At 48.4% G+C, this 9,512-nt stretch overlaps 1 protein-coding gene across 2 annotated transcripts in view; it reads left to right on the forward strand.

Annotated features, from left to right (window-relative positions):
• Amotl1 (angiomotin like 1) overlaps positions 1–9,512 on the forward strand; it is a 117,418-nt gene that overhangs the window by 36,704 nt on the left and 71,202 nt on the right. The window lies entirely within an intron of this gene.

The following is a 9,512-nucleotide window of genomic DNA, read 5'->3' on the forward strand; positions in this document are numbered from 1 at the left end:
TATTGGCTAGCTCTTACATATTAATCTAACCCATTTCTAATATTCTGTGTAGCCCATGAGGTGGCTTACCAGGGAGGATCTTAACCTGCATCTGTCTGGCGTGGGAGAATCATGGCGACTCCTCACTCAGCTTCTTTCTCCCAGCATTCTCTTCTGTTTACTCCACCCACCTATGTTCTAACCAATAAAATGGGCCAAGGCAGTTTCTTTATTATAATTAACCAATGTCCTTCCTCCATCAAAGGCCCTACCTTCTAATCCTTCCCAAACAGTTTTACCAGCCTGGAACTAACCATTCCTATATATGAACCTAGGGGAGCCTTTCCTATTCAAATCACCACATAAGAGTTCTCAGCCTTGGCTGAACATTAGCATCAAAGTCTTTTCAAATCCTGAGACGAGTTCATAATCTTGAATTTCTGCAGCACAAACCTTGGAGGGGAGGCCCAAGAATCGATGTCGTTTTGCTCTGCTGTTCTTGTTTTGTTGAACCACACAGCCCAGTGTGCAGGCAAAGCTGCTATCACTTCACAGACTGTGGTTTTCCCTTTGTCTTTACAACCGTGCTGGGCATACATAAATCTTTAATAACTATTTATTGAGTAGGCACAGGGAGAACGAGTTATCCTGGTGGGACTTCCTTTTCTGGTAGTTCTAGGGCTCTAAGATTGATTTCTACTGGATGCAAACGTGACTTGGGATACCACTGAGGGTGGTGACCGGGTCATGTGGCTCTTTGTTTTTGTTGTCCACTTGATTCGGTTAAGGGATGCTTAGAGTGTTACAAGGCATACCGTTGGGCGTGTCTGTGAGAGCATTTTTGCATATTTAGGGATGATAGCAAGGAGAAGACTTGCCCTGAAGGTGATGGTAGAACCCTGTGGAAGGGAGAAAGCCTGGTGAGCCCTTTTCTGTTTCCTCTCAGCTGAGATGTGAGCAAACAGCTTCAGCCAGCATGTCTTCCCACCATGATGGACTATACTCTCATCGTCAAATTATGGGGTTACAGAGGAGACTGGAGTCTTGTTCTGTGATCCTCTATCTTTTATGTGTTCCTTGCAATCATTCAGTTCATTCTGTATCTTTAAAGTTGACACTTTAGCCAGGTGGGCATGAGAGTGTAGGACTTCAGTCCCAGCACTTGGGGAGGCAGAGGCAGGATAATCTGAGTTCGAGGCTTAGCCTGATCTACATAGTGAATTCTAGGACACCCAGGGTTACAAGGAGAAACCCTGTCTTGAAAAACAAAATCCAGACATTGTAGAACTTTGATGTCTTAGTATACAGGAATACATAGTTATTTTAGAAAAAATGGACATTGGGAAGAAACCCACTGGCATCCAGAACAAACAGCCCCCATTCTGTTTCCTGATTGCTTGTCCTGTGCAGTGGCTTCTTGCTCTGCCACCCTGAGTGAGCCTCTTGGCTGTAGTCTGCTCAGACCCTGTGAATCACCCTGGGAGAGCAGAGGCAAGGTTCCTAAGAACAGCCTTCTTGGGAACCATCAGCATTAACTCCCCTGTGGGCCAGTGTATCATGAGAAAGGGTTTTCTCATGCTATTCTTGCCTGCCTTATCCGGGCAGGATGTGTGGGACCAGTTAAGGGGAAAGGAAAGATAGCATTTGTATGACTTCCTTAAAATAGTAACTGAATTGTTCACCCATCCCAGCATCTTTCTCAAACAAGGGAGGAATTGGAGTGCTGTATACAAAGTCTGTGTGTTTGATTCTGGATAGGCTAAACCTGAATGTCAGTGGTATAACACAGCAAAGTCCTGTTTCTGGCTTGTGACTGAGCCAACATTGGGATGTTAGAAGGCTCCACTCCAAACAGCCCTTGAGAATTGGGGCTGTTTTCCTCCCTCTGTGTCACCGTGGGATACCTAAGTTTCAGGGTATATAAAGTCCATTAGACTTTCTGACTTCAGTTAACAGAGAAGTGAGCTGGGGTGCTGGGAAAAGAGTCCGCTCAGCCTCGACATCCTGTCTGAAGAGAGAAGTACTCTTTCCCGCATATCCAGCCGAGAACCCGCTGTTGTTGTCTCCCTGGAAGGGAGGGCTCGGCAGTACAGTCTCCTTCGGTGCAGGAAGGATGGGAACTGATACATAGATGATTGTCTCCTGCAGCCCTGCTTCCCTCGTTGTTCACACTATGACCCGAGTCTCACTTTGGCCATGGACGAGCTTGGTGTCTTTGTTACTTGAGCTGCTCTAACAAAGGCCAACATGCAAATGCTCAAACAGGGTCTAGGCTAATTTCCCTTTCCCAGAAGTCATCAGCAATCAATAACCGTGGGACAGTTTCTCCATTCTCAGGATCCTCCAGGGCAGGTCCATGCAGTAGTAGTCAGAAGGAGCTGGTCAGATTCCACAGCACATCCACATTCCACAGGGAGGAGAGACGGAAAGGACAAAGCATAGCCCAAAAGTCGTGAACAGCCTTCCTCTGTACCCTGCACCCTGAATCTCAGTCCCGTTGCCACCCCCAGCTCCAAGCAGGCTGCAAACGGACTAGATGAGGAGGGGAAGAGTCTCTTACCAGAGGGGTTGGGGTGAGTAGAGAGAGAGAGGTGTACTGGGTAATAGTGGTCCTTACAAGTCACGGGCAGTGTGTCTCGGAGGCTGAGAGGACAGACCAGAGACACACAGTGTGGGTTTGGCTATTAGCTTACTTCTTTCTCGCCTTCTGGTCTTGAGCAGGTTCACCAGCACCCACATTCATAACCGGTAAGATCTTGTGTCAGCTGTTTCCAGACATATTTCCAGATCTCCTCATCAGCCTTTTCCACTCGGTTCTGTGCTTTGGAGGGTGTCTCTTTGCAATTTATTTCTAGGCTTCCACCCGGACTGGGCTAATGGGAGGTTCTGGATGCATATGGGATGGGACTGGGGACATTAGAGATTGTCTCTTAATCCAATCAAGATAACACTTCAAATTAGCTGTCACAGGGACCATAGCATCCCCGCCTGTGACCAGCATTGGGTGATTCATTCTCTGCTTTTCCTTAGCTTTGAGCATTACAGTTTGCTAAGCAGTCCCATCTCCAAACTCCCGTCAGCCACTCCTCTTGAACCTTGGTTGATGCAGTAGGCTAATAACAGTGCTGACCTCAGGCCCTAGTGGCAAGCTACATCTGAACTCAGCAGCTGGTTGCAGCAGCTCACCTTAGGCATCTTCCTGGCCCTAGGCAGGTGTTCGGACACCTTCCAGCATGATCTAAAATTTGTAAACATTTAATTTTTTTTTACATTTTATATATGCACTTAAACAATATTGCTGCTTGCCATATTGCTTGCTTTCCCGTTCTGTGCAAGACTCAAGAAATCTTACATAGATCAGGTCTGGGAGAAAATACATCACAGATCTGGTTTGGTCGCTCCCATTATATGAATGAGATGAACAAAGATTTAAGAGAACCAAGCTTTTCCAGCACTTACTCTATGCTAGGACTTCATGTAAGGAACCATACCAGCTCACCAGAGTGGGACTTAAGCCACATCCCTACATTGGTATCGCCAATATAACAATTTCCAAGGATTCATCAGGCCACTTAACTTAAGCAGCCACGGCTTTCTTTCAAGTTACCATCCAGTTCAATGTCCTGGAATCCTCAGTGGGGGGATGCTGGCTATCATGTCCGGAGATCAGGAAGCTGATGTGGCACACTGGATCCAGTAAACACCATGATAAACAGTCCATGACCTCTCTTCTGAAAAAAAAAAAAAGGTGGCCGCTTGATGCTGGCCATGGCCTTTACTGTCCTTGCTTACATATAAATTTAGAGGCTTGGCCTTGGTTTGCTCAGTGCCTACCTGGTTCCCATTGTCCTGTATTCTGCTGGTTGCAGGCACGAAGATTTGGTGCCCTGTGTCCTCTTGCCATTTCAGAAAGGGTCTGGTCCTTCTGATGACTGCAGAAACCCAACTCATTTTGGGATGTGAGATCCATTTGGCCATCTGCCTAGCCTGAGCTCTCCTCTGACTCCACCCCGGGATCCAGCCCAGCTATCTCCACCCAGTGGAAGCCAGTTGGTCTAGCTGTTCTTCTTGGAGGCATCAGAGGGAGCTTTGGGGGGGGGGTGGCAGGGAGATTTACTCCAGATGAATTTTTTCTCAAATGATTGACAGTGGAAAATTCAGTTCCCTTCACAGGAAACCTCGCCCTACCACAGGGTGTGGTCCAGCCTCCTGGCTCCAACAGAACAATCAGAGAGGCCCTCACATGATTACTGTTGCCTACACTGAGCAGAAGTCTCTGCTGGCTTCTCTTTCTGGGCACTGCAGCCTTTTTCATTCTCAGACAACTCAGGAAAGCCCACTAGAATATTTGCATTTTATAGAGAAGAAGACAGAGACTCAGAGGGATGGATTTATCTGCCAGAGGCTACTGAGCTAGTTAGAAGATTAGACATATAATCCCTGGTTCTACAACCAATCTCAATTTCCTGGGGAGAATACATCTTATTGTTCTGGGGAGATTCACTTGAGAGTTGGATAAAATGATGATGATGAAGACGACAACACACCTGCACTCACACATGTGCGCATGTATGCACACGCGCGCGCACACACACACACACATGTACACACACATACGCACACACACATGCACACATACACACACACGAGCCTCTCTACTCATTGATTCTACATCTATGGATTTAACCACCTGTGGACAGATTTTTTTTTTTACCATGTCTTTACTGAACATATGCGCACTTCTCGTTATTCCCGAAATAGCACACTGTAACCCTGTTTAACAGTGCTTGCCTGTGTTAGATGCTGAGAGCAATCTACACATGATTCAAAGTTTACAAAGGACACATTTGGGTCATATGCAAAATCACACCATTTTACTCGAGGGACTTGGGAGTTAAGCATCATGGATTTGGGATGCTGGTCCTGAAAATACTCCCTCCAGATGTTGGCGGGGGTATATCTAGCAAGGGCCTGGCCATATGTAGTTGTTTAAGACTCATTTGTTGAGTAGATAGTAATGTCCAAAGCCCGATGTTTTAGGCCATTTAATAATAATCAGTGTGCTCCAGAGGGCTTTCCTATGACATGGTAGAAAGCAACAGCCGCAGAAACTTCTCTGAGATTCCTGTGATGCAGCGTAAGGCTCCGGAGCTGGAAATCCCTCTGTGTGTCTGGTTCCTGGTGATGCTGATGCACATGCAAAGGAAGCCAAACCTTTGCAAACCAGAGCAAGGGGGGTGAAGGTAGGGGATGAAGTGGGGGAGTGGGGGGGGGAGGGGAGGGCTGGCTGTGTGGGAAGATGGTGGAGTCAGGGCAGGGCTCAGCATGGCTAAAAGGGATCACTCCCCCCCCCCCTCATTTGGTCACAAAGTGATGCTCTGACTTGCCTAGGAGGTGACAGTCTGGGTTCAGAGAAACAATGGGCTGAAAAGGAGAGAATATGGATAATGGGAGGAGCCTACGGAGGGAAGGAAAGAGCCTTTGCTATGTCAGGTGGATGTTTCTAGTAGGAATGAATCTGACGTGGCCAGTGGTCCCTGGATGTTAAGCAGGAGTGTGCCTCCATGGAAAGGCCGCTATTGTGCCTGTTCTTAAGCACTCTGGGGCCTAGGGAGCGGTCTTTTCTGGGGTGCTATGGTCACAGTTTCTGGACACACTCTTGCTGAGGTTCTTTCCAGGTAGTGCCCCGTGTGTGTCTCTCACACCCCTTGCCCTGTCTTGTCAGGTGGACGCCTTAAGCTGACTTGCTGTCCCATGTTGCCTGCCTGCCCTATTTCCCTTCCCTCCTCCCCTGCCTCCTTTCCTCCCTCCCTCCCTCCCTCCCTCCCTCCCTCCCTCCCTCCCTCCCTCTTCTCCCTGTCTTCCCTCCTCCTCTTTTTTTCTGTCCCTTCTCTCCCTCTCTCTCCCCCTTTTCTCTTTCCTTCCCCCATTTCCCTTCCCCTAAGTCTTTGGGCTTAGCCTCTGTCTGCTCAGACCAGTCCCCTCTCACTTCCTCTTGCTCCTTCTTTCCCTTTTCCATCCTTGGTTGGACGCCTTCCTAGGGCCCCCTGCCAGCAGAGCAGGTCAAATTATAAAAGGAGATTTAAAAAATAATGTTCCTTGGCAAAATGGGGGAACCAGACGTTCAGGGCTGGCGTGGCTGTCTCGCTGTTGGCTGCAGCGCAGCCTTGCGGGATTTCTAGAGATGAACATCCATCCCCAGAGCACAGGCACACATGTGTTTCAACACCAGATGTATCCGAATATTTATTTCTCCTTAATTCTCTTCTTGCTGTAACCTGTGAGTCCTCGGCCCACTGTGGGCAGGCTTGCTGGCTGCCTGGCAGAAACGCCATTTTCTCTTCTCTTTAAAGCTTTTGAAATGCTGGACAGAGTGGCTCCCATTCCTACGTCCAGGCTGTGCCTTCACAGGAAGTAATTTTACGGAAGCTTCTGGTTCTTGCTGCGGTAGGGGAAGGAGTCTAGGCATAGCACAAGGGCTGCTGTAGGGCTGAGAAGTAGTATTGGCTTGGTTTGGGGATAGGGCAGGCTTCCATACAGTGCTGCTGAGAACTGGTGTTCGTGTGCGATACCATTGTCAAGCCTCAAATTGGCTATGTAGTTAAGAATGGCCTTGATCCTCCCGTGTTGGCCTCCCAAGTGCTGAAACTTCAGGTGTGCTCTACCATGCCTGTACACACGCACACACACATACACAAACACACATACACACATGTGTGCACACACACATGCACACACACACATACACACACACTTACGTGTTTATCTGCCAGGAGTCCTCTGTTCTTGTCTTCAAGACCTTCAGGAAATGAGAAAGCTCTACTATTGTCTAGTCAGTTTGCTTAGACTCTTTTTTGAAATCGGATCTCAGGTAGCCAAATCTGGCCTCAAACTCACTGTGAAAAGTAAATATTTAGTTAGGTTTCTACTGCTGTGATAAAACACCACAGCCAAAACTAGCTTGGGGGAGACCGGGCTTATTTCACCTCCCACCCCTCAGGTGGCAGTCGCTGAAGGACAGAAACTAGATAAGAGCTGAAGCGGAGGTTGTGGAGGGGACCTGAGGATGCTCTGACATCCTCATCTGACGCCATGAAGGGTCCTGAGGATTCTCTGACATCCTCATCTGAAGCAGAAGTCATGGAGGGGACCTGAGGATGCCTTGACATCCTCATCTGAGGTCATGGAGGGACCTGAGGATGCTCTGACATCCTCATCTGAAGCAGAGGTCATGGAGGGGACCTGAGGATGCTCTGACATCCTCATCTGAGGTCATGGAGGGACCTGAGGATGCTCTGACATCCTCATCTGAAGCAGAGGTCATGGAGGGGACCTGAGGATGCTCTGACATCCTCATCTGAGGTCATGGAGGGGACCTGAGGATGCTCTGACATCCTCCTTTTTGTGCCTCTTTTCCTCTGAGTTCTGGGATTGCCCGTGTGTCCCACCATGCTGCTTTTACTTGGTGGTGGAGATCCCACACATGTGTTCTTGCGTGCTGAGGGAGCGCTCTCCCAACTGAGCAATATCCATAGCCAAACTTTCTCCTTAAATGTAAGTTTCCCCCCCTTGAAGTCTCCAAGCTGTTTTCTCCCTGGACTCAAAGGGAGGCTGCAAACTGATGATTCACTGTGGAGGAGGAGGCAGACAGTGCCAGGTCCCTGTGAGACAGACCCTGGTGTGGGTTAACTGCAGGGACCCAAGCTGAGGCAGGGTTTCTCTGTGTTTCCCCAGCCCGGGGGCGTCAGTAAGTCTGGATGAATGAGCACACCTACATTACAGGCCATATTTTATACACACTGTTCTCATCTTCTCAGCCCACCGTTTTTAAGTTAAATTAAATGGATTGATCTATTGTGAAAACTTTTATAATCTATCTATCTATCTTGAGACAAAGTCTCACTGTGTAGCTCTGGCTGGCCTTGGGCTTGCTATGTAGACAAAGCAGGCCTTGAACTTTCAGAGATGCATCTACAGGCTTGTCCCACTATTGCCTTTTTTCTCTTTTCTTTCCACCACTCCCACCATCCTTTCTTCTTTGAAGTCCACACTGTTTCTCCTCTATTCTATTCATCTAGTGACACCAAATGGAGAGAAATAGAAAGGAAACAGGAAAAGCACAACCACCGCACCCAAACTCGTACCATTTAGCTAAAGAAACAGGCTCCTATTCCATGTAGACTGGGAGCAGAAATGATGTTCCTATGCCACCCTTAGCTTCCCAAATACTCAAGGTTGTGTTTACAGTTGCCCAGCGTGTTCTGCACGGTCACATGCAGTAGCGGGGTCTAATGGTGAACAACAGGCCTTGCCAGGTAGTCCAGGTGTATGTGTGCAGCCTGTTCTCACATGCTGACGGAAGTGTCCAACAAGCTACTTTTGGGAGAGAACCCCTCTTTTCTGAGATGCGTGGCTGTGCCCACTTTATAGGACTGCTGGGAGGGGTTTGTCAAGATGGTGAGGGCTAAGAGGTTGTGGTTGTGCTTTTTAGCCTGGCGGTGCATGAGGGCTGTCAGGACACAGTCACAGAGCTGGGGGGGGGGCACTAGGCTTTGTGGATGAGACCCTAGAGCAGCTGACATGCTTGTCCTTTGAGCTCTCACCACAGTCCAAGGACTGAGTTCAGAGTGGTGGCGATGCGATGCGATCAGCAGGGAACTACATAGGGACCCCACTGTGTGCCTTCCTAAATGGTGTGGCCTGATGCCTGGCAGAATGTTTGTCACCCTCTGAAAAGGCACTGAAGTTAGACTTGGCAAGGGTCAGTGGGACAAAGTCATCATCACGTTTGCTAACGCCTGATTCCTTCTTTCCCCTCCGTTACAAATGCTGTTGGTGGTTCACGGTTGTTAGCATCTTGGCTGAACCTCCACTGCTTACTATGATGTCTTGGTCCACTTATTCATACTACTGGTCACGTTGACTGGAGTTTGTGGCCCATGAATAGGCTGACAACAACTCTTTATCCCGACCCTTTATAAGGTTTAAGGATATACTCATGCTGAGTAGAGTTTGGCAGACGTCGAAAATAAAAGCACAGCACATTTATTTCTTTATTGTAGGTATGATAAGCCCCCTGAATATTTGGGCCAGGCTGTCTAAACACTTCTGTTGCTTATCTGGAATCCAAGCCCCAGTCATCCCTAGCCTTACCCTGCAGTCCTGGCTATGGGACCCCCCTGGGTCTGCCCTGCTCTTTGCATTGGATTTTCTCTCTGTTGGTAGATGTGGCAGAGATGACTCGGTGCCGTATCTCCAGATTAGATGCCTACCTGGCTCACTTCAGGGGGCCTACAGTAGTCAAACTTGATTTTCAGTGGGGTATTTATCACCTCGATAAGAAAACTGAAGCTACAAACCAACCTCTCCTGCAGAAACCGGGACTGGTCCAGGGGTTTGACGTGTACCACATTTTGTGCAAACACAGGAGAATCCTGCAGTGGGACTTTTCCGACTGCTGTGATGAAACACGTGGTAAAAGCAGCTTAGGAAGAACTGGTTCTGGCTTCTAGTTCTAGGTGTGGTCCATCATG

Source organism: Alexandromys fortis, unplaced genomic scaffold (genome assembly GCF_014885135.2).
Source record: "Alexandromys fortis isolate MF-2015 unplaced genomic scaffold, M_Fortis_MF-2015_v1.1 scaffold_171, whole genome shotgun sequence".
NCBI classification, from domain to species: Eukaryota; Metazoa; Chordata; class Mammalia; order Rodentia; family Cricetidae; genus Alexandromys; species Alexandromys fortis.